The sequence below is a fragment of the Triticum urartu genome, unplaced genomic scaffold (assembly GCF_056163025.1).
Source record: "Triticum urartu cultivar PI428250 unplaced genomic scaffold, HENAU_Tu73 scaffold2, whole genome shotgun sequence".
Classification (NCBI taxonomy): Eukaryota; Viridiplantae; Streptophyta; class Magnoliopsida; order Poales; family Poaceae; genus Triticum; species Triticum urartu.
The window spans coordinates 8,738,293-8,745,576 of NW_028260368.1; the positions used below are offsets into that span (position 1 = coordinate 8,738,293).

Sequence of the window (7,284 nt, forward strand, 5' to 3'; positions counted from 1 at the left end):
CACCATTCAATATTTCTTGCCCTACTATAGGCCAAACTACCTGAGCACTGGGTCCAATGTGAGTAGGATCACTTAGCCATGCTTCATAATTGGAAAAACGGGCGCCATGAAAGTACATGCCACTCAACCAAAGAAAGATAATGGAAAGTTGCCCGAAATGAGCACTAAAGACTTTTCGAGAAATCTCCTCCAAATCACCAGTATGACTATCGAAATCGTGAGCATCAGCATGTAGGTTCCAGATCCAAGTGGTAGTATCAGGGCCCTTAGCTAGTGTTCTTGAGAAATGGCCGGGTCTGGCCCATTCCTCAAAAGATGTTTTTACAGGATCCCTATCCACAACAATTTTTACTTCTGGTTCCGGCGAACGAATAATCATTAAGTCCTCCTCTTTCCGGACAAGACATACAAAGAGACCCGCCAACTGTCTTTTTAGTGAATCTTTGAAAGATATATATTTTGAAAGATAGATTTTGAAAGATAGATTTTGAAAGATAGATATTGTGATTAGTTCTTTTCTTTACTATCTACCATCCTTCTATTTTTTTTTTAGTTATTCACTGGAGCAATTATATATTGAAGTCAATCCGAGGCAAGTGTTCGGGTCTATTATGACATAAAGATTAGGTGCCTAACGGACATTGTTTATCTTGAAAAACAAATATTTCTCGACGTAAGAAAAAAATCTTTTTTATTTTTAATTTAAGAAACTAGTGTATTTTTTTTGAGGGCATAAGCTCCTATCTATATCTACTTTCCTTGAGCATAATATAGGGTTTTTTATTTGATTCTAAATTCCAAGATAACTCATTAGAATTATTAATAAGATGGTCCTAATATATTAGCAATATTTAGATTGCCCCCTCTTTTTATTCACTTTATTACTTCTATTCTAGACCCTATCCCTATGGTTTATTCTTATGAAATATCATATAAAATAGAAGGTATAAGAAATGGATATAATGAAATTCTTGATTCGATCTTACGACCTAATTTATTTGATTAATGGATCAACAACCAAACCACCCATTTTATGAAAAAGAAGGAGCATGGTCTTATTCAAATTCAAAGCGCTTCGTAATCTTCAACCAGTTCTGTGCTTCAATATAATTTCCCGGAGTAAGCGCTATAGCTTGTTTCCAATATTCAGCAGCTTGATCAAACCAAGCTTCCGCAATTTCCGAATCACCCTGTAGAATGGCCTGTTCTCCTCGGTCGGAATAGGAAGTTCCTTCCCTTAGAACCGTACTTGAGAGTTTCCTACCTCATACGGCTCAGAAATTGCTATCTGAATTTCCCCTATCTTAACTGAATTCGATTTATCAAAAATCGATCCAATTTGTTCTTGGGTTAAGCAGAAGAAATTAATTACCTAAGTTTCAAACCCTAATTTTTATCAATAATCAGTTTGATCTTTTTTCCCACCTTCAGAAGAATGAAGCATAGATAGATATAGAGCCTTCGTTCAAATTTTCTGAGAGGTAACTATCCCGGTTTCATATATGAAATCTCTATAGAATCCTTGAAAAAGACTTTTTTCCATAAGAAAGAAAAAAGAACTTACTATCTTTGGGATCTGATACTACACCGCTGCTTAATCCCTTAGTGGATCGGCTCTATTACATAAGCGGATTCCTAAATTTTGCCCCATATCATGGGATAAGTAAGCAGTTTTTTTTAGTTGTATCGACCCAGTCGCTCACTAATTGATCTTTACGGTGCTTTCTCTATCAATTTGAGAAACTTTATCCATAGAGTAGTAGTATAGGCCATACTTTCTTCGTTTTTTGATTCTCGTGAAGTGTCCTTCCTTCCTACAGCTGATAGGGAAAAATCGTTGTTTTTACGATCCCTATGTAGAAAGCCCTTTTTTTCTAGTATTTACTAGAAAATTTGATCCTCTCTTTTTTTTTTTTCTTTCTATAGTGGAGATAGTCGCACGTAATGACAGATCACGGCCATATTATTAAAAGCTTGCGGTAAGAAGGGGTTTCGTTCTAGTGCCCGGAAATAATATTCCAAAGCCTTTGTATGCTCTCCATTGCTTGTGTGTATAAGGCCTATGTTATAGAGTATATAACTTCGATCATAGGGATCGATTTCTAGTCGCGTAGCTTCATAATAATTTTGCAAAGCTTCCGCATAATTTCCTTCGGATTGAGCCAACATCCGTTACGGTCGTTCATTCTATTCAAAAAATCTCCGTTCCAAAACCGTACATGAGGTTTTCATCTCATACGGCTCCTCCCTTCTGTACATAATAGTACTAAGCGAAATAATCTATAGAATCAAAATAGAATTAGTCCCGTCTCATTATGAACCGAAAGGGGCTGGTATTTTTCCAAGAAATCTCTAGCCAACCTTCCCACAAGAGGTTTTTCTTAACACCAATGAATTCTATTAATGCTAGAGGAAAACGATAGCTCCAATAATTTCTTTGTTCTCAACGCCTCCTATTTAGAGGAATTAGCTACTTCAACGATCTTTGATGGTTATAGGGGTATCCAAAGTACAAACCTGATGGTTGTTTGTTATCCCAACCATTCTTCCCAGCCCTGATACCGATCAGGAAAGGGGTAATTTCTAACAAAGTTTTTCTCTTGTTGATTCCTATTTCTAGGTGTAGTGCTTTTCTCCCCTATGCTGCCTACGGATACTAATAGAGTAGGATTGGCCTGTAATCCATACCATACCATATCCTGTAGGTGTAACCTTTCGCTCAATACTCAAATCTACAATTGAAGTATCTGAAGCCGCATCAATCGAGGATACACGACGGAAGGAATTGTTAGTTCGCCTCACCTTCCCGAAGCGTGGGTTTGTTTGCTTTACAAATTTGGTTCTCTCTATGCCAACCCCCCTCTCTTTTTCGTAAGACTGAGGTATAGGTAGGGCTAAAAAAAAGCAAAAAAAAGAGTCAAATCGCACCATCTCTATAATAAGTAAATGCCTTTTTTTCTCCTGAGGTTGTCGGAATTATTCGCAATAAAATATTGGCTACAATTGAGGAGGTCTTATCAATGAAATTTCCATTTCCACGGGATCTAGGCATAATTCCCAACCCATTCTATATAGAATTGTTTTCATTCCTTCACAAAATAACATAAAAACAAACACATTCGATTCTTATAATTATAAATAGATTGATCCATATGCTCTACTCTAAATCCATATGCTTTAAATGGATAAGAGAGATATGGATTTTCCGCTCAGCTCAAATTGTATCCTTTTCCTTCTGCTTGGACACGAAGAGATATGAAATATTTGACTAAGACTGGATTTCATTCCACTTTCCTATTTCTGAACAACAACTTATGTTATCAACTATTTCGTGTTTTCAAAGTTATTAATTGTCTCATACCCTATTTTTGATTTCGATAGTATGGTGTAGCGTATCTTATGCAAACGGAATTCTAAGGTTTCTTTATTTTATTATGCAATAAGAAGAATTCTTCCATTTTCTTTTTCTTTAGTTGCGGGAAAACCCAAATTAAAACTTTTATTTTATAGCGAGCGCAATTTCTAGTAAAAAATCCTGTATCCTTCCACTTAGATCAAAAGGAATTTTTCCAATAGAACTATGGAACCCCCGAGTGGTTGCGGTTGTACCTGTACTGCAGGAATAAGAAAACTCGCTATTCACTCAGTTTATTTTCCATAATAAGTTATGTAGGAGAGATGGCCGAGCGGTTCAAGGCGTAGCATTGGAACTGCTATGTAGACTTTTGTTTACCGAGGGTTCGAATCCCTCTCTTTCCGTTTTTCTTAATTCATCAACGTTAAGGATCACAATGTATCAAATCAAATAACAATTTTTTCCAGCAATAATATAATATCTTATATTATCTTATTTTGATTTAATAGAAATTAGAAATTCTCTATAGCAAATTACTGTGGTATGTAAAATACACATAGAGGAAAAAAGAAAAAAGGATCCTAATCCTAGGGTTAATCAATTTTAGCTAGTTGATGGGAAAATACAAATTAATGGTAATGGTCTTAGGGCGATTTAGTTCGGGGAAAGGGGAAGGGGAAGAAAATTCTATGAACCTTTCCTTTTTTCGTTAAGTTCAAGTCTGACGAGAGTAATATTCTACAACTAACAACTCATTTATTTTGAGACCGACCCACTTCCTATCTAGGATTTTATTTACTAGTCCTTTATATTCCAACGTGTCAATCGCCAAATGCTTTGGCAATTTCCCCGGGTCCGATGAAGCAATATAATTTTGAACCAGACCTTTTGATCTTTGGTTATCTTTCGTAGTAATAATATCTCGGGGTTTGCAACGAAAACTTGGTATATTGACTATACGACCATTAACTAAAATATGTCTATGGTTGACTAATTGGCGGGCCCCAGGAATGGTTGAAGCCATACCCAATCGAAAAAGGATATTATCCAAACGCATTTCAAGTAATTGTAGTAAAACCTGGCCTGTTGACCTTTTTGCTTTTCCAGCGATATGTACATATCTAAGTAATTGTCGTTCTGTCAGACCATAATGAAAACGCAATTTCTGTTTTTCTTGAAGACGAATACGATATTGCTCCTTTTTCCCAGAATTGAATTTTTTTTTAAGATTACTTCCGGATTTAGGTGTTTTTCTAGTGAGTCCTGGTAAAGCTCCCAGACGGCGTATTTTTTTTAAACGAGGTCCTCGATAACGGGACATGAAGACTCCTTTTTTTATTTTATTGAAATTTCATTTTACACAATTAATTTCATTGTATTTACATTACAGAATACATCGAAATTAAAACTGAATTAAACTACAGGATAAACAGAGTAAAATCAACTAAAGTACCCCAAAAAATGGAATTTCATCAAAATCTTTTTTTTTTGTATATATATTATTTATTTTATTGTTTTGTATCTAGCAAAATTGTAAGGTAAAAAACATAAAAGATCCTGGATTCTCCATTTAATTCGGAAAAAAAGAGATTCTTGTTCGTAGAACATCGATAGAGAAAAAAAAGCCGACTATCGGATTTGAACCGATGACCCTCGCATTACAAATGCGATGCTCTAACCTCTGAGCTAAGTGGGCTTACATAACGGAAATAGTGTAACAAATAGAAATAGGTATAGTATAGGAAATCCGTAAAATCTCAGATATTAGTTATTAATCTTAGCTATTAACTAGTTCTAAATTTGAAGTTATACTTATAAAAATAAAAAAATACTAAAACTTCTTAAAGATAAAGTTAGCTTGATATGCTTAACTATAGGATATTAAAAAATAAAATTATAGAATTTATTGGTATTTTCATTCGATCATTATAGACTTTATTATTTGTTAATAATTTGAGGATTAATATTTCACTAAGGGGAACATAGAGTCAGAGTAAATAAAATTGCTAATTCTGATTAGAAAAAAAGAATAAATATCAAGCGTTATAGTATAATTTTGAATACTATAAAAAAGTAAGACGGGAGGTGGGGGAGATAAAAACTTTTGGATATATTGATTCGGATTGAATTGCAAATACATCAAGGATAGAATCAATTCAATTCTGAATTGCAATAAGCAAGCGAGGTCTCTCAAATAGAGTCGAACTGAACTGCTAGACTACGTTGAGTGATGAACTCAATGATTCAAAAAAAAAACTAAGAGATGGATGAAATTACACAAGGAATCCTGGTCTCAAAGAAGAGGGAAATGGGGATATGGCGAAATCGGTAGACGCTACGGACTTGATTGTATTGAGCCTTGGTATGGAAACCTGCTAAGTGGTAACTTCCAAATTCAGAGAAACCCTGGAATTAAAAAAGGGCAATCCTGAGCCAAATCCGTGTTTTGAGAAAACAAGGGGTTCTCGAACTAGAATACAAAGGAAAAGGATAGGTGCAGAGACTCAATGGAAGCTGTTCTAACGAATCGAGTTAATTACGTTGTGTTGTTAGTGGAATTCCTTCTAGTTCTAAATTAGAGAAAGAGGGGTTTTATACCTTATACATTTAATAAACACGTATAGATACTGACATAGCAAACGATTAATCACAGAACTCATATTATATTCTAATTATAATATAGGTTCTTTATCTTTTTTAAAAATGAAATTAGAAATGATAATGATTATGAAATAAAAAACTCATATCATAATTTTTTTTTTTCATTATTGTGAATCCACTCCAATCGAATATTGAATAATCAAATTCTTCAATTAAAATTCAAAGTTTTCGAGATCTTTAAAAAAGTGGATTAATCGGACGAGGACAAAGAGAGAGTCCCATTCTACATGTCAATACTGACAACAATGAAATTTCTAGTAAAAGGAAAATCCGTCGACTTTATAAGTTGTGAGGGTTCAAGTCCCTCTATCCCCAAATCCTCTTTTATTCCCTAACTATACTATATTATTATTATTTATCCTCTTTTTTTTTTTCTTTTTATCAATGCACTTTTTTTTCTTTTTATCAATGCAATGGGTTTAAGATTCATTAGCTTTCTCATTCTACTCTTTCACAAAGGAATGCGAAGAGAACTCAATGGATCTTATCCTATTCATTGAATAGATTTCTTTTTTATTAGAGTATCGGCAAGAAATCTTGGTTATTCACTCTATTTTTAAGTTTTATTTAAGTAAACCATGCACAATGCATAGGACTACCCCCCCCCATTTTCAAATTTAAAATTTGAAATACTTTAATTAATTTTTAGTCCTTTTAATTGACATAGATACAAATACTCTACTAGGATGATGCACAAGAAAAGGTCAGGATAGCTCAGTTGGTAGAGCAGAGGACTGAAAATCCTCGTGTCACCAGTTCAAATCTGGTTCCTGGCAGAGAAAAAAAAAAAAAAGATCCACCGAATAGGTATTGATCCAAATACCTCGAGATGGATTGTGATACATATTCATTAATAATATTTATTCATCTAAGTGGATAAATCTATAATATAAATATAGAGGCACTTCTTTTTCTTTTTAAAGAAGTTTTAAAATATATCTTTTCTTTATGATAAAGAAGGGGGTGAGATTCCCCTTTATTTTTTTGCGTTTCTTAATTTTGTATTCCGCTATTCCGACGAATATTTTTTTAGTCTTGCTTATCTTTATCTTATCTTATTTTCCTAGTTGTGCTAAGTAATGTGCGCGGTACAAAGTTCCTGGTAGAGAACTTCTTTGAGTCATCCTATTTTTCTGTTCATATGAAGGAAATTAATATGCGATTTTCAAAATAGGGGAATCCAAATGAAACCCTTTTTTTGCTCAGTCTATCTGGAATGCTTTTGTATAATTAGGAATTAATTATAAATAGGTATTCCGTTTCATCTA

General features: G+C 33.9%; 1 long non-coding RNA gene and 3 other non-coding genes across 4 annotated transcripts in view; 2 read left to right on the forward strand and 2 right to left on the reverse strand.

Moving 5' to 3' along the window:
• LOC147952739 (uncharacterized) overlaps positions 1-7,284 on the reverse strand; it is a 142,184-nt gene that overhangs the window by 39,279 nt on the left and 95,621 nt on the right. The window lies entirely within an intron of this gene.
• On the forward strand, positions 3,673-3,759 carry TRNAS-GGA (transfer RNA serine (anticodon GGA)). Its single transcript has one exon. It is a non-coding gene; the product is annotated as a tRNA-Ser (tRNA).
• On the reverse strand, positions 4,979-5,051 carry TRNAT-UGU (transfer RNA threonine (anticodon UGU)). Its single transcript has one exon. It is a non-coding gene; the product is annotated as a tRNA-Thr (tRNA).
• On the forward strand, positions 6,720-6,792 carry TRNAF-GAA (transfer RNA phenylalanine (anticodon GAA)). The gene has a single exon. It is a non-coding gene; the product is annotated as a tRNA-Phe (tRNA).